Raw genomic sequence first — 21,317 nt, 5'->3', positions numbered from 1 at the left:
GCAAAAGTGCTCCACCAGCTGACTCCGAAGCATTTGCGGGGAAGTATGCAACCAAATTAGCTGTAAAGGAAGGCAGGTGGCATAATCGTCAGGTCCTGAAAATTCCCGTACCCTCCGCAAAATTCCACTACCAGAAAATTGTACAGCATCTTTTCTCCAAAATGAAATGAATCATCTCTATCTGTAAACTGCTTCGCCCTTTGAATTTCAAAATGTGTTGCAGTGATTTTTATGCAATAATTAAAGACGTGTTACAGTAATGTTTCTCCTTGAACTGAGAACTAACATCTAGGGTGCTACATCCTCGTTATGTGCGCCTTACATCGATCTAGACCTAGACATCGAGGTAGCGACCACTACTTGAACTTTGACCTCGATCGCGAGGACTCTTAGGTATTTCTTTACCCTATAATTTCGGTTTTATTCAAAATTTATCCGGGGGTGAACCTCGGACTCCCACCAAATGAACGTTTAGCCACCTACCACCGAAATCAAATTGTTTTATGTATGAGATATAGAAATAAGTGTGGAATACATTACAGGATGGGAGAAATCTAGCTAAATATTTAGGCGCTCTTTTTCTGGTGGGGAAAAGGAGAATGATAAATGTGGGAGAAATTTCGCCCAAGCACCTGGAGGAATGATCACCCGGGGCCCAGGACGGGAGCTGCAATTTTTAAGTTGCAAAGAGCTAGCCAAAAGTCTAAGTTCTTTCCCTTCCAGAAAATCAGAAAACAAAACATTGATTACTTCTGTGTAGTTAAGTTGTATTTTGCAGAACCGTCTGGTAAAAACTACTACCAAATAATCAGACATAAAGCTTAGGTAATATTTAAAAATGTCCGAAACGTGTGATATTTGTGAGACATAGAGAGAGAGAGACAGAGAGAAAGAGGGAATTTGACCTTCTCATAACAGTGTTCCTCAGTTACAATTTTTAACAAAGGAACGCTTTCAGTTAGGTTTCTTAAATGAGTGGTAAGCATACTGGACTTCTACATATAGACCCTTAGAGGAATTTCATACAAATTTAGCATACGTATATATTACCAAGGAAAAATTTTCTGAAGTGGTAAGACACTAAAAGCATCTCTGGGAGCAGGGGATAACCAGGGTAAGGCTTCGGGGTGTGTGGACCTCAAACTTTGTAAAAATATCTATAAGAATTGTGTAAGGTTTTGTTGCACTTTCTGTCTTGAGAATAGTTCCGAGACAAATGGATTCAAAATCCACAAATTCCGAGGTGGTACGTTTACAACAAATACCGTACCTCAAAGTGCCAAATTGGTATTGAGTTAATACTAAAATCAATAACAAGATTCTGTGAAGCAAGAACACTTGAATAGCTTAGGCCTGCCTACGGAATTAGCATAAATAAAAGGGGAAAAGTAGGACCATGGCTTTCCACAGCGGGGATTAATGTTACCCCCACTGTGGGTTTGCAAAACAATTTCGGTTTTTTCTAGGTACGTATCAAAACAAATTAGATTTACTTACATACCATACTATTGAACGTATTCACTGTAGTTACGCAATGTGCCTAAATAATAGCTGTTTTATATTAAGTATTGCGGACCGCTACGGCACAATGATAGAGCGATCACCTCTTGTAAGTGGGATCCTTTGTTCGATCTCTCTTGCGGCAAGTGGTCTCTGTGGTAGACAAAAATGGTGTGGTGGGTTTTCTACTTGTTCTCCCGTTTCCTCTCATCCCTTTGATTCCATCATTTCACTATTTTCATCATCACTGTCTCCCTTAGCCTACTCGGCATAATCGTGGGACGTAAACCTGCAAGATTTCATTTTACATTAAGTATTATGTGATTCAAGGTCTGTGTATTCGCAACTTAAGTTACGTCACGTTTCTCAGAAAAGTATTCTCAGTGACCATACTTCCTAATTCATGCCTCCATTCAGTTTCATGAGAGACAAATTTGCATCACAGTAAAACCAAGTGAAATTTCACCACTCAATTGCAAAAAGGATAAAATAATAGAAACTCGAACGTGGGACTGCTGCGTGGAAAGCAAGAAGTTTTCCAACACGCCATTACGACACTCACTGGCGCAAATCTCGGGGGGACAAGGGGGACATGTCCCCCTAATCTTCGATCTGGGGGGACTGTCCCCCCAATAATCTGATTTAGAAAATGCTTTTTGGGATAAGTGTGTTGATTTGTGTCCGACTGCCACAAAAGAATGTGAGATGAAATTGATTTCTCTTGGCTTTTCCATTTCTTTTAAAAAGAATCGTATTCTGTAGTATTTCAAACTGAACTTCGTGCTGTAGTGGATTAGTAGTCTCATGAATATGTATTAATTCCACTTCCGCTACTTCGGCACAAATCGCAATAAATGCCAGAAGAGGATATGCCCCTCTCCACATTGTCTCAGCTGTAGGTACGGGCACAAATTCCGGGGAAGTGGGGAGAATTGTCCCCCCAAAATTTGAACTGGAGGCTCTCCCAATAATCCGATTTGAAAAGTGCTTTTTGCATATAAGCGTGGCCATTTGTGTCCGACTGCCACAAAGGAAAGTAAGATGAAATTGGTTTCTCTTGGTTTTTCCATTTTTAATGAAAATCAAGGTGTGCGACTGTGTGATGTAACCTGATGTGAAATCTTATCTTCTCCTCTCCCCTAGGCCCTGGAACACGACGAGTATATAGACTATCCAATGTCAGTAGAACCCATCTTTTCAGTAAATGCACATTTCATCTATTTGTAGTATCAGCCTAGGCATCCATTCATGCTTCGTAAGCCAACTCTATGGACTATGGAACTTGGAGGTTAAATGCCGCGTTCACAAAAGCTCTCCATTGATTTGTATCCTTAGTCAACGGATCCAGTTTCTACTTTGCATTTCTATTTTTGCGAGATCCATCTTAATATTGTCTTCCCATCTGCGCCTACGTCTTCCTAATGGTCTTTTTCCGATTGCTCTTACCACTAACACTTTGAAAGTGTTCATATTTTCTTCCATCCTGGCTATATGTCCTGCCCACCTAAACCTCCTAGACTTGATGACTCTAACAATGTCTAGTAAGCCGTATAATTTATGTAGTTCCTCGTTATGAAGTTTTCGCCATTCCTCATTCCCGTTCCTCTTGGGTCCGAATATTCGTCTGAGGATTTTGTTCTCAAATACTTTCAGCCTATGTTCTTCCCTCAGAGTAAGCTACCATGTTTCGAAACCATACAGAACAACAGACATGATTATCGTTTCGTATATTCTAAGTTTCAAATTCCTCGACAGAATTCACAACGACAAGAGATTTTGAAGTGAATAATAACACGAATTCCCTGTTTTGGTCGATATTTAATTTCTTCATGAATATGATTTTCGTCTGTTAATATTGATCCTAGATTTTTGAAAGTATCCACTTTATCAAAAGTATTCTTTAATATTTTAACGCATTCATAATTTGCCGTGTTACGGTCCCGACACAGTTCCATGTATTTAGTTTTCTTTGCATTTCTTTCTAGTGTTCTCATATCATCCCCTATTAAATTTACATCATCAGCGTACGCATAACCTAGTGAATACCGTTCAACTCTAGGCCCTGGTTGCTATCTTTGATTTTCCTTATAGCGTATTCCAGCACAAAGTTGAATAATAATGGCGACAACGCATCTCCTTGTTTCCGGCTCTTCTCGACGTGACAGCTCGTGGCCAAAAAATTTCCTACCCGGACTATACTTTGGGATTCATTTAGACATGCCTTAATTAATCTAATTAGCTTTTTCAGTATTCCAAATTCTATAAGAACGTTGTACAATGTTTCTCTCCTAACCGAGTCGTAAGCCTTTCTAAAATGAATAAGTATTTGATGTACCGTCTACTCTATTCCCACTCCTTTTCCGAGTATTTGTCGAATGGTAAATATTTGGTCGATAGTTGATCGATTTTGTCTAAATCCGCACTGATAATCTCCAATAATTTCATCTAGATATGGGGTCAATCTTGCTAATAGATTGTTTAAAACGATTTTATAGGATGTTGACAGAAGAGAGATGCCTCGATAATTATTACAGTCAGTTTTGTCGCCTTTCTTGTGGATTGGAACAATAATTGATCCTTTCTACTCTTGTGGTAATTCTTCCTTGTTGTAGATATGGAGAGTGAGTTTGTGTATCTTGTTCTACAATTTTTCGCCTCCAGCTAAAATTAGCTCACCGGAATTTCGTTTACACCCGAAGATTTGTGTTTGTTTAACTTCTTTATAGCGATTTCTACTTCTATTCGGTTGGGTTCCGGAATATACGGTTCTGCGGTGTGTATCTCCCTTTCTCCCAGCACATTAGTTTTTGGCTACGTGTTAAGCAAGTCGTGAAAGAAAACTTTCCATCTATTTAAAATGCTATCTGTATCAGTGAGAACTGTTCCATCAGCTCTCTCTAATATAAGCACGAGGCTGAAAGCCTTTCTTAAATTCGTTGATCCCTTTATACATGTCCCGAATGTTTTCTATTTTTACTATTATCTTCAAGTTCCTTAATTTTAGTTTTCAAGAAATCGCGTTTCTTTGTTCTAAAAGTTCTGGAAGGTTCCCGCCTGATGTCTATGAAATTTTGGGTAGTTATTTCATTCGGATTCTGTAGCAAACGTAATTTTGCCTGTTTTCTCTTCTCTGCTAGTTCGAACCATGGTTTGTTCCTACGTATTTCCTCTTGTCCCAATTTTTCTTTTGAGAGAGGATGCTTCGTAAGCAAAGAAAATAATTCAATTGCTGGAATATTTTCTCCATAATCTTAAGGTTACATCTGTTAACTAAAGAGTATATGGCATGCGTCAGTTTTCTGCAACGATTCCTGTAATGTTATTGAGATTATCATTATTTTGCTCAAATACGAGTATCGTTGCGCCATACATAATTGATATTCTTTCTTCATAGTTTGGGGAAGTCATTATTTATATTATTATAAAACAATTTTAACGTTGATCTTTGTGGATGCATAATTAGAAACATACCAAATATAAATGTGCATGTATTCAGATTTCAGAATGTGTTCACGGCAGTGATTTGTAATACTGACATGTACTACTAATTCATCTACATTGCTTAATATATTATACACTCTACAACAGGTTCACCTCAGAAATCAGATTCATCTATCGTAATATAAGTTTCATCTCCCTTCTCTAGAATAAGCCTCAAATCTATCCACCACCCAATGTTGAAGACAACGAATGGCGTATTTAGGATTTTGTTTCGAGGGGTATGTCCAACACAAGGAAGGAAGTGGGCAATTGCCCACTTGAGTTTGAGAATTAAATATGTTTTGATTTAGGCATAAATTGAAGTTAAAATGACAAGAATTGCAGACCGATAAATTCTGTATGATATGATACAAAAATTTAGGAGTGAATCTAACCCTTTATTCTATTCATACAAGAAAAAGGAAGCATCCTCTTGGCCTTCCTAATTTCCCGGGCTAATTATTATTTTGATTTTCTTTAATTCAAGCATTTCCTTCTTTTAAAAGTAACTAACCGATATAATTTTTCCTTTGTTTTAATAACCAAAGTCCTGTCATGTTGATATCCGCAATAGTTGGTGTGGAACACCAGTTTCGCTTATCAACTCCTCTTAGTTTTGGTGTTACTGCTGACGTCCGACTTGAATCACAACTGACAACGGTCAATAAAGTATGATAAGCGAAATCAAAGAAAGCAACATCAAGAAAAATGAACAGTAAAGTAGAAAGGACGAAAGAAAGAACAAAAGGATGCAGATCTTACATGGAATGAAATTTAACAAATACAGTATTATTTCTGAACAATGAGCATAAGAAAATGGAAAGTCAACGACATTCTTAGAAATGGTAAGAAGGATTATTGTGCGTGGAATGCAAAAAACTAACAAATTTATTTCGGGGGTAGCTTGAAACCAGTCCGATAACCCCCTAAATACGCCACTGAAGACAATTCTGCTCCCCTGATCCTTCACAGCATTGTTTTTCAACTTTATAAATATTTTGAACATCGCTTATATATATATATATATATATATATATATATATATATATATATATATATATATATATATATATATATATAATATGTGAACGGTCTTACCTGTCCCCCCCAATGTTGAAGACAGATTTGTGCCCATGACGACACTCCGCGACAAATTTAATTTATATTCGTTATAATTTGATAAAACTAACGTACTACTTTCCCACAAATATAATCACATGACTTGTTGCCTCCAAATTGCAATTCACGGGGAAACTTATAATCTTTTTTCTCACGAACAAAACAATGTCAGTAGCGATTACAAAAAAAAAAAGAAGGACCCACACCCAAAATCGAACCTAGCGCCTTCGGAACTTCAGACAGCCATTCTAACCACACGATTACGAAACATCTACTTCGTAGCATCCTGATTCAATTATTTCCATCAATTATTTCCAACCACAAAATTATCTATTACACGTAACAAACAGCGAGGTATCATTTTGTTTATTAAGTACTTACATTCATAACATGTAATATAATCACCTTGTTAGCTATTTTATTATACTATACACGCGTTCTGTTAGAACACTCTGAATTCTGCTGCGAGAAGAAAAATACGAAACAGTAGTAAAGAATCAAAAATATTATCAATCACAATATACAAATCACCATGAAAAAGCTTCGAAAGTTCATAATCTAGCAACGCAGCTTCTCACAACATTTGTATAGTACAGTTGAATCACGTGAATCCTGTTCGACGCACTCGAGTTCGAATGAACAATAGTGTAGCTTGAATTTTTCCCTCAACAAAAACACATCATTCTTGAAAGTAGCTGCAACGTAATGTAGAAATCCGTCAGTTCCACGCAGAAAAATAACAATGCAGGATTAAGAAGTTTTCTATTGAACAACGATAGTGAAAATGACATCAAATGGGCATAGGCAAACAGTATTTTCATGTCATTTATTTGTCCATGTTCTCTTTGTAGAAAAGTAATTGGACAATTGGCTGTAAACAATATTACCCACATAGCTTGAAATAATTTGATCAATCCCTCGTTATAGTAAAGGGCCTAGCGGAATAAGCATGTTCAAACTGCCCGCAGGCATATCTGCACCAAATTTACAGTATCGATTAACATTTATGAGAAGCTCAGTTTCCAAAATTTTCAGCCCAAAGCGCTTTTGGAGGGGTGTTAGGAGGGGGAAAGGAAAATTGAAATTATTTTTTTTTCTCCTGAACGGTTGAACCGATTTGCAAGAAAAAAATGTTAGGTGTTCTCAACAAGAGAAATGTCGGAAGATTTTTTTTTGAAATTTTTGGGTTTTGAAAATTGAAGTCAGAATTTTTTAAAATTAAAAAAATGAGTTGGAAGACTAACTGGGACACCCACTTTTTTGCCGATTTTGTCTTGAGAGGGTCCCTCACAACATATATTGTTTTCAGTTTGTTTGCAACTGTACCTCATAGTGAAAAAAGGCAAATGTATCGTGGCGGACATAATTCTTTGACCAGGTAATTGCGACTACTTTGAAACAAATGGAGAGTATGAGAACTAAATCTGTCATATGTGTAGTTTCGTGAGGAGAAGAAAGAAACTTGTGAACCAAAACTTTAAGAACAACTAATGTTATTAATATAAACTTTGCCGAAGATTATTAACTTATCATGAAAAAATACGAAAAACTTTTTCAAACGAATAAAAATAACATACGACTTTGCAAGGGGAGGGAAAGAAACCTAACGTAACCAGACTAAAGACAAATAGCTTACAGCGTAGCGATTGTGGTTCACTGGTCAAGGCGCTTGACCAGTAATCTGGTTGTTCTTGGATCGATTACATGTCTGGCATTTTTTACTTAAGGAATTTTTATGGAGATTGATCAGCGGTGACACACGTTTTATTATATTCAGATATTTGAATACTCGGATGTTTCAATATTATTATGACTGAAGAACAATCAGATATTCAGTAATAATAATAGTAATAATAATAATAATAATTATCTCGTAGAAGATTAATATTATTAACGATATATTAATTAACTATATATAATGGTTTCGTTTTAGGTTAAGGTATTATGAGTCTGCTGTTTCACTTTTGAATGCAATTACGATTCCCCATGTTTTTTTCTCTATATATTTTTTGTAAATACACGTTAATTAGCAATAGAAAATACAACTGATTTTCGATTCGTATTGGTTCGGGTTAACAGCTTGAAAAAGTAATAAGTTTAATGTCCAGCGATAATGCCTGTTAGGTTGAGGGAGACTATGATTGAAGCAAGTAAATTATAATGGACGAATTGGTGGAATGAGAAAGTTGGAGTGTCCGGAGAAAATCCACGAGCACGATGTTGTGCGTTTCAATGTTACTTGCCTTGGAAACGAACCAGGCAACCCACCCATCAGATAGTTCAGTAAGCAAGGTCTCAGTTTCCTTTCCCGGTGGGAGAGCCTTTGAAATATTAAATGTCCTCGATGCATCTTTGTTCGTGTCCCTGTCGTTCAAGGTTACTGGAAATAACTGTACAACGATAACAACCGAATATAATAGGGATAAGTTACGGAGATACTTACGTTTTTTTTTCTAAATTTAAACTTGAATTTTCTGGAATATAGTATTTTATCATGACCGAAATCAGTTTTTCATAGTTAATCAAATATTGGAATCGTAAACGTTTGCAATTTCCTACATAGACGAGTGTTTCTTGACTCTTACTTAAAAGAGCAGTGGCTTGCGCATTCACTTCATGAGTTAGGGTCCGTGGTTTGATTCCCTACGAGGATATTCAGAAAAATGTTATAATTCAGAATGTTGCTATTTCTGGTGTATAATAACGAGTCAATTTCTCTCGTTCTTACAAGTTAGAGTTGAAACGACTTCCTTCACAGGCGAAAAACTAACAACATGACGTCACGGTCTACAACCTCGACTCCTACTGTCTGAAAACTGCGCGTGTTTCGGAAACAATTCATGCATACAAACGGGTCATACTTCAGGCCTAGTATGAGTCATAAATTTGTCTGAAACGTTATTGTGGAATTGTTTCTAAGTTCTTCCCCTCTTACTAGAAATAGTAATAATATTCTCGTCCGCCAGTTTCAACACGTTCCACATATTCGTTCAACAAAAATTGGTAAATAGGAACTATTCTCTTTTATATATTTGTTTGTATATTTTGTTAAAATGTCAATATAACGCATTCATAATCCAATATCTTTTACCCAAATAAAGGTTGTTACTATGCATCGTGATGAAGACAAATCCTACTTAGTTTCCGAAGGTTCGATTTTAATATTGACCAGTAGCTGAATTTTCTTTCCCCCTCTCTTTTCCTTCCAAATTATCACTTATAAGGCAATTCATCCTTACAGAGGGTCCAAAAAAATTCTTTTCATTTTTCTTAACTTCAGTATGCTTAGTTGCATTGGAATAGGACGTAATAGTGAGCTCTCAAATATTCAGAAATAATAATAATAATAATAATAATAATAATAATAATAATAATAATAATAATAATAATAATAATAATAATAATAATAATAATAATAATAATAATATAGAAGACAAATTCCATATGAAGACACATTGTATTAAAATCTGTAAAATCGCCCCTAGCCTTAGGTAAAAGTTACAAAATAGTCAGGATTGGAGAGAAGTGTCAGGACGATCAGGACATACCCTCTGTATACGTCCCTACAACTACCTAATTTTAAACGGAGAGTTTCGAGGCAAATTTCATGTAGAAAGTAGAGATACTGAACTCACAAGAGCCCGAAGAAAATTTTTTTTTAAGTAATGGTTATGCCGACTAAGCTACAGAAGACGTCGATGATGACAATGAAAGAAATTTTGTAATTAAGAAAGTAGGAGGAAACGGAACTCGCAGAAAACCTGGACACACGGTGTTTGTTCAGCACAATGCCAATTAGGCGGGAGCTGGGTGGAACAGGATGAACCATTCAATTAACAACACTTCAGTAATAATAATAATAATAATAATAATAATAATAATAATAATAATAATAATAATAATAATAATAATAATAATGGGTATTAATAATGGTATTAAAAGTTTTAGGCTAATAATAAACTAACTTGCAAAATATGCAGATATCATTATAAAAGCTTTGATACAAAAATATATACATAGACCATAATTCAATGAGATCTGAAATACAAAGGAACAAAATAGCGTATAAGATTCAGTCTACAGAGCAATTATTACCTAAAGAGTGGCATACACTATTTCGAGAATCGAGATAAGACGAGAAATATTTACGGTACTCTCGACTCGTCTCGATTCTCATCTCCAAAGCGAGACATTAATTTGAGTTAGACTTACCCCGTCTCGAATGTAAAATGTTAAGTCTCATAACGATTTTGTTTGGTTTGTTTTAGGTTCGAGATGAGAAATTCCTCATCTCATGGGCAACATTAAACAAAGCCGATATATATATATATATATATATATATATATATATATATATATATATATATATATATATATATATATATATATATATATCCTAATATCATGTTTCTGCTTGCAATGGTATGAACTGAGCAATAATAAGTTTCTAATTTTTAATCTTCTACAAGATAATTATTATTTTTTTATTGTTTCTAATGTGTATTTTGATTACAGTATTCAAAAGATTTCTATTTTTAAAATAACAATGATTATTAAAAAACTGTTATAGTGAAAATTTAAAATGAAAGAGTAAATATCTATTCTTCGGTACTTTGTTCCCATAATGTTCGGCAGGTAGTACTAAATCTTCTGCTTTCAAAGGCTCCAACCTGTCATGTTATGTCACTGTCTTGACGTACGGTACAGCATTCATGCCGTAATTTTTCATATAAACTTATGGACTGTGAGCTGTCTCTCCATACTCCTTGCTCGGTTGCTACATAAATTGATGCACCAATGATGTCTGTTTTTACTCCTAACCTCCCTTCTTCGCAATTACAGAAGAAAGACTTCTTCTAGCTCTTTACTAGTGGGTAACGTTCGCATTATAGCCGACACGTTCCCACGTTGAATGGCTATGCTTATGCGTTGAATCAGGAAACTTTTTGCTCGATTATCTCCTGATTTAATCGATAGACGGTGGCCGATTTCTTTTATAAATTTGAGGCCTCCTTCTTCCCAAGAACAGCTAGACTCAATTGCTATTGCGACAAAGCAATAGTTATCGAGTAGATTGCTATATTTATTCCTTTTTTTCTTTCGCTCTTCGAGCAGCTACGAGTCCAGCTTGTACTGAGGCATATTGTAGGTTGGAGGGTGCATAGGTGTCTGAACATGTGAAGTGCCAAATCAATGCCTTTCCTTTCTTCCAAGGTACTAATGTCATACTATCGGGTCTTTTTCTGGCAGATCGGCTGCATCGAATCGGTTCCCTCACTGCTGGGACTCCTGCTGATATTAATGCTCTTAATATTATATCATTTACACTTGAATGACGTGGGTGTCTGCCTGCGCTGCTTTTGCACGACAAACCGTGTAATCCTTTCTTATCCACAAAGGTGTTACAAATGGGGCAGTGGTGTGGTTCACATATATGTGCTCCCAACCGTAGTGCAACTGATACTCGGAAGCTCTCATTGGATAGGTCTAGGCCCAGAGATGGTGATGATAGAGCTTGAAGCCATGCTCCGTTTTCTGGGGACATGACCGCTAAAAGTCTGGCTTTATCTTCAATGGTATTTGTAGTCTACAATAAAGAAGCTGCCTGGCAATTAACGATGGGCTCGTCCCAAGCCGACTGATTGTTACGATTGTCGAGAGCCGGAAGGTCTAACCCAACGAAATTTGTCCATTTAGCTATGCAGTCCATCACATCTGGATTGGTGATTTCGTCGTTATCCCATTGAAGAAGAGAACTAACTATTCGACTTGTACGGTAGAAAGACGCTAAAAAAGACGGAATAGCCATATCTGTGGCGCGACGGATTCCAAGGCCTCCATTTTTGACTGGTAACGAAGCTTGTATCCAAGAGTTGTTATTAAGAGAACAATGAGGATGGATTCCAGACCAGTTTTAAGAGTATCGTCATACTTTTCCAATAGGGCATCTTCCTTCCAAGATGGAGAGCATCGGAGGAAATAAAATAATCTCGGCATTCCAAATGAAGCCCTTAACAGGTAAAAAGCAGAATGGGCTGAAAGCTTGGAAAGTCGTGACAAAAAATTCTAGTTTTGAGGATTTGTCTAGTAACATTTTGCTCCGTGCCTCTGTTGAGATAGCTGAACCTAAAAGCTCTGCATTACTTGGTGTAAGCAGCTGAATACCAGGTGCTGATTCATTAAATATATCATAGAGGTTCTTAATTTGTTCTTCTGTAGCACCGAGGAATCCTACTTCGCATTTGGAGCAATTTAGCGATAAGCCAATTGATGATGCATGTGTACGAATGCTGTCTAATGGGGTCTAAACCCTCACAGCCAAAATCCCCACACTCAAGAAATGTCAAAACGCCCACACGATCGGTCATAACTCCCACACAAATGGACAAATCCCCCAAACGCACGAACGGTCAAAAGCCCCACAGCCAAAACCCCCACACTCAAGAAATGTCAAAACGCCCACAAAATCGGTCAAAACTCCCACAATCCCCACATATATGGACAAAACCCCCACACAAATGGACAAAACTACCACATGCAGATATTGTCAGAACTGCCACACAAATGGACAAAACCCCCACACAATCGGAAAAATCACCCACACTCTGAAATGATCGTGATTGCACGTCTTTGTTGCGGCTCTTTACGACGCCCACTTTAGTGTTTCTGTCATTACGAAGCAGTGCAAGAATAATAATTGCAACATCAGTTTAAGTGGAATAAAAAATGTTATTAAAAAGTACAAGGGCAACATACAACCAGGATCATTTCAGAGTGTGGGAGATTTGTCCGATTGTGTGGGGGTTTTGTCCATTTGTGTGGCAGTTCTGACAATTTCTGCATTTGGGAGTTTTGTCCATTTGTGTGGGGGCTTTGTCCATTTATGTGGGGATTGTGACCGTTGCTATGTGTGGCTGTTTTGTCCATTTGTGTGGGTGTTATGACCGTTGGAGGTTATGACCGATTACCAGTGTGGGGGTTTTGGCTGTGGGGGTTATGACCGTTCGTGTATTTGGGAGATTTGTCCATTTGTGTGGGGGTTATGACCGTTTGTGTGGGCGTTTTGACATTTCTTGAGTGTGGGTGTTTTGGCTGTGGGGGTTTTGACCGGTTCCCGTCTAATGTTTGTAGTATTACGTCTGTATTTCCAGCTATTGTTCCATCATCCAAATACCAGACATTCGGCTCTGCGTTTATATTATTAACAATTGCTTAGAGAGTCATAGCAAACAGTGCTGGACCTAACGGATTACCTTGTTGAACACCTCGCTGTGATAGAATAGTGTTATCTCCTATATATAGGTTGCTTGGTTGAGAATAGCATTGAGAGATGTACGAAAAATATACTGGAAAATTATTTTTAACAGGTAGCAACATGGAATCTCGATTCAACTCATTGAAGGCATTTCTGAAATCGATTTTTAAAAATGCTTTCACTTGGGTGTGCGAAGTAGAATAATATGTGCGGGCTGCATGTACTGCTGCTTCCGCCCCAAATGGGACACAGACTCCTAGTTGGTGTGGATATAGTATGTTGATTAGTGATTCACGCATCTTGTACCAGATTATTTTGGCCGACAATCGTCTCCAAATATTGCCCACGGCTATTGGCCGAATGCCTCCGCTTTTTTCTTAAGGGCAAGTAACGACGCACCGAAGAATATCGGTCTCAATGTTGTAGGTAGATTTCCCGATATAATGAGGTGTAATAGTTCTCTGATAACATTGATAAGCTGATCTCCAGATTCATAATCGTGTGATAGAACTAAATGTTTTAGAATTGAAGCTCTGAGGCTATCCATTCCACCGGCGAATCCAGAAGGAAAAGATTTGATTGCTTTCAATAATTCAGTTGATGATACTTTAGTTGCTGATGCTGATGCCTCTGGAGGTTCAGAAATGTCTAATAAATGTGAGTCAGCGGGATGTTTTGCTCTGAGTGTTTCTAACAATGAATTATCTGGAGTTGCTATCGAGTCTTCAGACGTTAATAGTTTTACTGCTCCTCTAACATCACCGTCTGATAGTTTATTTTCAATGTTCTTGCTGTGGATTGATGTGGATTTTGAGAAATCACGAACTTTGTATAATTTAATGAATTCGGCTAACAAAGCTTCTCGATGATTATCCGACCAGTTTCGTAGTCTTTGCTTTACCCATGTGGTGAGGTTGGTAACTTTTTCGGCATATGGAGGAATACAGAGAACCACATAAGGGAAGATTAAAAGATCTAGCCAAGCATCAATACTATTACTATTCGTGACCTTTTGTAGAACTTCACTTAAGGAGTGAGCCATAGCTGGTCTGGCGCCTCGGGGAACTCGTCGGAGTGTAGGAATGTGGGACTTTAAAAAAAAATAACAGTTCGCCTATTTTAGCTGTTGAGTCCGTTGAATTTTCATCAATCGCTTCGTGTGTTAATATATTTGAAATATAGGTAATGGCACTTTTCGCATTGGAAGAAGGTAGATTTCTCTTGAGTGATTCGCGGTGGCATCTACTAGTATGTATGGCTAGACCTCGTTGGCTTAGAAAACACTTATGGCAATATGAACATTGCGCTTCATCTGGCTTGCTAGATGTGTCCAAATTCCGACCTGGATCTTCCTTCTGAAAAGAGGCATCCGCATCTTGAATCTTCGTTGCATATTGAACCTCCTCTCCCACTTCTGTTTTATTGGTAATCTTTCTTTCTGTCATTATTGGACATAATTGTGCTTATTATATCAATTTAATTTAAAATAGATTAAAACAAGCTGATTTGATTCAAATAATAACGAATGATACTGTCCGTTTCATTGTTGTAGTCAACTGAAATAACGCTTGAGAATACGTTTTTACTTAACTACTCAACCACTGGACCGAATTTAATACGGATTTCACATCTCTCACTTGTCGATCATCACCAGCACCAACACTGCACTTAGACGCGTCAAAAAGTCAATCTTCCCTTATTTCTAGAAGGGTTCTTGCAGAGAGACGCTATTCAACCCGCACTAGTTTACAACAATACAACAACCCACGTCTCATATAGTCTCGCTGCTGAACGGGATGATAAAATCAACTCAACTCAACTGAATATAATAAAACGTGTCATCGCTGATCAATCACCATCAACATTCCTTAAGTAAAAAAAGTCGACGTGGATTCGATTCAAGAACATCCAGATTACTGATCAAGCCCCTTGACCACAGAACCACGATCACTGCGCTGTAAATGATTCGTCTTTAGTCTGGTTACGTTAGGTTTCTTTGCCTCCGCTTGCAAAGTTGTATGTTATTTTTCTTCCTTTCAAAAAGTCTCTCGTATTTCTTTTATGATGATATAAGTTAATAATTTTCGGCAAAGTTTATATTAATAACATTAGTTGTTCTTAAAGCTTTAGTTCACAAGTTTGTTTCTTCTCCACATGAAACTACAGATATCACGGATTTAATTCTCATACTCTGCATTTGTTTCAAATCAGTCGGCATTACCTGATCAAAGATTCATGTCCGCCACAGTACATTTGCCTTTTTTCACTATGAGGTACAGTTGCAAACAAAATGAAAACAATATATGTTGTTAGGGGCCCTCTCAAGACAAAACTGGCAAAAATTGTGGGTGTCCCAGTTAGTCTTCCACTTTTTTTTGATAATTTCTACCCCCCCCCAATTTATAACCCCCAAAAATTTCAAAAAAATATCTTCGAACTTTTCTCTTGTTGAGAACACCTAACTCATTTTTTCTTGCAAATCGGTTGAGCCGTTCAGAAGAAAAAAATAATTTCAATTTTTCTTCCCTCGTCCTAACACCCTTCCAAAAGCGCTTTGGGAGCTGAAAATTTTGGAAACTAAGTTTCTCATAAATGTTAATCGCTAATGTAAATTTGGTGCAGATATGCTTGGGCGCAGTTTATGCATGCTTATTCCGCTAGGCCATTTACTACAATCACGGACTGATGAAATTATTTCAAACTATGTGGGTAATATTGTACATGGACATGGACAAATAAATGATGTGAAATTACTGTTTACTTCTGCTCATTTTATGTCATTTTCACTTTATTGGTGAGATCACTGGAGAGGAGGCATGTAATAGCTCACTCACGAGGAGAAGGCAGACTTTGGTAAGTGAACTTCGGGGCCATTTTCTGCGAGAAGGTAATGCACATTTAAAAAGTTAATATTACAAACTGGGAGAGCGCAATGGGCAAAAATAAGGGAGAAAACCCGTCTTCAAAAGTTTTCTACTCGCCACATATATTGTTCAGCGCGCAAATTTATCAAGTGATGAGGTGGCAGAGTGAGTAAAGTGTGCAACTCATATACAAAGGGTCCCGGGTTTGATTCTTATTCGTATCAATTCTTGTTTTCTTTTTGCTTCAACTAATAAAGTAAACATTTGTAACTATAAGTAAAATATTAATTCACCATATGTTTATAATGAATAAAACAATAGAACGTTTAAAATCACTTGTAAAATCTTTCAATTTTCCATGTGAACTAGCAAGAAAATTTAATCTATTCCGCAAATATACTGATATTACGAGTTGTATTATGGTTACGACAGTCAACGGCGCCGATTTCTCTGTAAATTTAGGGGAGCCCATTCATAAAAAAATACATACAACAATAGATGTAACAATAAAAATACATATGAAAATACATATTCATAAAAACACATGGGGCCCACATGAGCTTGAGGTTACGGGCTCCCCGGCCCCCCCCCCCCCCGATAATCGGCGCCCTTGATGACAGTTGTTATGTAATAAATGTTCTTGACACTTCGTGTCTATATTTGTTGACAGTGTGCGATTTACAAAGGAGTTGAGGGGGGAAATCCCCTTTGCTAATACTGTTGTTGCTATAACCAAAGCAGATCTCCCCCTCATTCACCTTGTAATTCTCAAACTGTCAACAGATGTAGACACGAAGCTTCAAGAACATTTTTACACAACGACTGCAGTAACAATGATATTTACGGAAGAGATTAAACTTTATTCCTAGTTAACATGGAACATGAAAAGAATTTACAAGTGATTGAAAATTTCTATTGTTTTATTCATTATAAACATATGGTGAATTAATATTTTACTTATAGTTCGAAATGCCTACTTTATTGGTTGAAGCAAAAATCAAGGACAGGAGTTTATCGGCATTAGCACTCGTCTACCATACCGCACTGTTACCATGCCTCAAACTTTCAATCTGCCTGAATACAATGTAACTACTCTCTACCTACGGAGTCGCACAGTCACATTTGCCACAATCTATGTTCGGCCAGGAAAGATTCTCAACTATGACTTCTTTCGCTTCATTGATACACAATCCCGGCATTATATTATCATGGCAGACTTAAATTTCCATAGTAGAACACAGCGCGACAAACAGCAATTTCTTGATTTTATACAAACTTCCACTACAGGAGAATTTCACATCTTGCCACAACCTACGAGGCCAGCTAGCAACACAACGCCTGACGTAGTAATAACCTCATCTTCTCTTTCTCCTCTTATTAACATTACTGTACTAGATTCAATCGGCAGCGATCATGTTCCTGTTAAACTAGAACTGCAATGTACAGTGAAGTCGTCAAATCACTTACCAGCTAGAAAAATTTATCTATATCATAAGGCTAATTGGGATCAATACCGATCCACAATAGACGACGCCATTAGCACACTCACTATACCTACCTCGCAGCATAGTCTTGATCATGTCATCACTGACCTTACTACAGCAATTCAAGGAGCAGCGGAACATGCCATTCCGTCTACTCATGTACAACCGCATAAACCTATTTTGCCACCAAGATATCTTGGACTAATTTCTGCTTCACGTCGAGCTTATCGTGAATATAGAACCAGCGGCAACTTGGAGGCACTGCGCTTACACCGCCAATATCTCCGAATAACACACAACTACATTGTAGCATACAAGAAAAGACAGTGGATTTTAACGTGTAATACTCTTACTGCAGAAACTCATCCCAGCAAATATTGGCGTAAATCCAACCTACTTACTGGCAAAACGTCTCGTACACCCTATCCACTTATTCACAACCATCAAGCTATTAATAATGACATCGACAAGGCTAATATTTTTGTTACAATTTTCCAAGAAGTCTTCACTCCTCTTTCTGAAGGGCACACACCGCACCGCCTTCAAACTTCGATCACCGTCACGCCGATCCGACCGCTCCTCATCTACAGCCTTCTGACCACCATACTCTGGAACCTAATAATCCACTTACTCAGGCTATAGACCCAGATGATATCAGGGCTATTTTAGCAACCAAACGCAGTACGGCACCTGGATTCGACTCCATCACATATGCTCTCATCAAACAAGCACCTCCTTCTTTCATTCTGATTCTAAGCCATATTTATACTTTTATCCTGCGCACTGGCTTTTTTCCGCTCGATTGGAAGTATTCTAAAGTTCTTTTATTTCCTAAGCCTAAGAAACCACCATCAGAAGTACAGTCGTATCGCCCGATCCATTTAACAAGTTGTCTCTGCAAATTATTAGAACGTATACTCGTTCGTAGGCTCCACGACCACCTCCTCATGCACAATCTTCTGCCGATCCATCAAGCTGGGTTCCGACCGCGCTTCAGTACACTCGATCAGCTCTTAAGACTCGTCACTGCTATTTATAACCAATACAACAAGGGATTTCCTTCTTGTTTAGTTACGTTTGATTTGGAAAAGGCATTTGATAAGGTCTGGCATCCTGGCTTGATATACAAAATACACAACTATATGCTGCCCATATCTTACATACGATTAATCAATACTTTCTTAACAGGACGTCTTGCATATATTTCTATTAACAACGCTTTATCACACCCCATATTCTTACATTCTGGCGTACCTCAAGGTTCTTCTCTGTCTCCTTTGTTATATCTACTGTACGTTGCTGAACTTAGACTGACTCCTCACGTCCAAGTCTACCAATTCGCCGATGACACAGCATTTCTCATAACAGCTCGCACTATCCAGCGTATTAATAGACTCATGCAGCCAGCTATCGACACATTTGTCCGTTGGTGTCAGGTCTGGAGACTCAGTATTAACTCAGCGAAAACACAATCTGTAGTCTTTCTACCACCACGTAGACGATCCAGAGTGTTTCGCAATCCGAATTTATTAAATATTCACGTGGACAACACGCCAGTTCCTTTTACATCATCTCTTACTTACCTTGGGGTGATATTTGACTCAAAGCTTACGTGGACTCCGCATCTTAAGAAAATTGTTACTCAAGCTAAGAACAGATAAAATCTACTTAAACGTTTAGTTGGCACCAGCTGGGGTTTACGACCACCTACTGTCCTCCACACTTACAAAGCATTTATGAGGAGTACTTTAACCTATGGCCATACAGCTTGGGCCGCAGCTCTCGACAAATTTTATAAACAATTGTCTATAATGGAGCGGCATGCTTTTAGATTGGCCTATCGAATTCCCTTACCAAGCCCAACCAGACTTCTTTACGAGCTCATAGACTTTCCACCACTGCTCACCCATCTAGAACAGCTTCGCATTCGTTACATCACGAAACGCTTTGATTTACGACACCCCATGCTTCAGGATAGACTACGATATGACCGAGACAATGATGCACCGCCACGATACGTCGACACTCCGCTCCAACACTATCTTACACTGTATCACTTGCAAATGGATCCTGCCAATCGAGACCCAGAAGTATTTGCTATATATCATCCACGCCATCTGTCATCTTCCATCTATCCATCATATGCACAGTAATAACCAATTAACATGGGCCTCCTCTGTCTACATCAGTTCCTGAATAGCCCCAGGAACAGAAGGTAACAGCATCCGTTCACTAACAGAACCTAGTGTTTTGGCGTCCAGTGCATTCATCCTCATTTTCATCATCATTTGTACATATTATTTCTTTGAATTGTAATTTCTGTTACTGTTTTTCTCATTTGTTATTATATTCACGCACTTAGCCTTTATGCACTGACAGTTTATTTTTTTCTTGTTTCATATTTCTAATAGCCTCCATGTACATATTACCCTTATGTTGTTATTATTATTAGAATTTTGTGTCACCTGTTTCAATTTATCTCTATTGTATATATATGTTAATTACTTAAAATAATGAATGAATAAAGGAAACCCCTTAGACCAACCACAATTTCTGAAGCCTCAACATTCCTAATACAACACTTCCCCGAAGAAAGGGCGCAACCCTTTAACCGGGTAGACGAAAAAAAAAAGGACAGGAGTTCGAGTCGACCGAGAATCGAACCCGGGCCCCTTTGCACTTGAGTCGCTAATTCTTCTCACTCTGCCTCGCCCTCATTTAACAAGTTCGCGCGTCGTACGATATATGTGGTGAGTAGAAAATTTTAAGACTGTTTTTATCCGTCGTTTTTGCCCATTGCGCCCTCCCAGTTTGTAATATTAACTCTTTAAATGTGCACTACCACCTCACAAAAATGGCCCCGAAGTTCAAGCTACACTACTATAGATTCCTAGCCGAGGGCGCCGAACAGGAATCACTTGGTTTAACCACTACACTACTTTCATGTTGTGTTATGCTGTGAGAAGCTTCGTTGCTATATTATGAACTTAAGAAGCTTTTTCACCGTGATTTGTATATTGTGATTGATGATAATTTTGTTTCTTTACTATTGTTTCGTATTTTTCTCTCGCAGCAGAATTCAGAATGTTCTACCAGAATGCGTGTATAATATGATAAAATAGCTAACAAGGTAGTTGTATTACATGTTATGAATGTAAGTACCCAATAAACAATATGATACCTCGCTGTTTGTTACGTGTAATAGATAATTTTGTGGTTGGAAATAATTGATGGAAATAATTGAATCAGGACGCTATAAAGTAGTTGTTTCGTAGTCGTGTGTTTAGAGTGGCTCTCTTAAGTTCCGAAGGTTCTATTTTGAGTTTGGGTGCTTCTCCTTTTTGCCTAATCGTTTCTGATATTGTTCATGTTTGTGAGAAAAAAATATTATAAGTTTCCACGTGAATTGCAATTTGGAGGCAACAAATCATGTGATTATGTTTGTGGGAAAGTAGTACGTTATTTTTAACAAATTATAACGAATACAAATTAAATGTGTCGCGGAGTGTCGTAATGGCATATTGGAAAACTTCTTGCTTTCCACGCAGCAGTCCCACGTTCAAGTTTCTATTATTTTATCCTTTTTGCAATTGAGTGGTTAAATTTACTTGGTTT

The 21,317-nt window shown here is 37.7% G+C and overlaps 1 protein-coding gene across 1 annotated transcript in view; it reads right to left on the bottom strand.

Moving 5' to 3' along the window:
* The window catches only part of LOC145666539 (phenoloxidase 1-like), an 817,003-nt gene that overhangs the window by 519,233 nt on the left and 276,453 nt on the right, over positions 1 to 21,317 (bottom strand). The window lies entirely within an intron of this gene.

This window comes from Thermobia domestica, chromosome 12, assembly GCF_964235325.1.
Source record: "Thermobia domestica chromosome 12, izTheDome1.hap1.1, whole genome shotgun sequence".
NCBI lineage: Eukaryota > Metazoa > Arthropoda > Insecta > Zygentoma > Lepismatidae > Thermobia > Thermobia domestica.
This window is presented reverse-complemented; position numbering and strand designations above follow the sequence as displayed.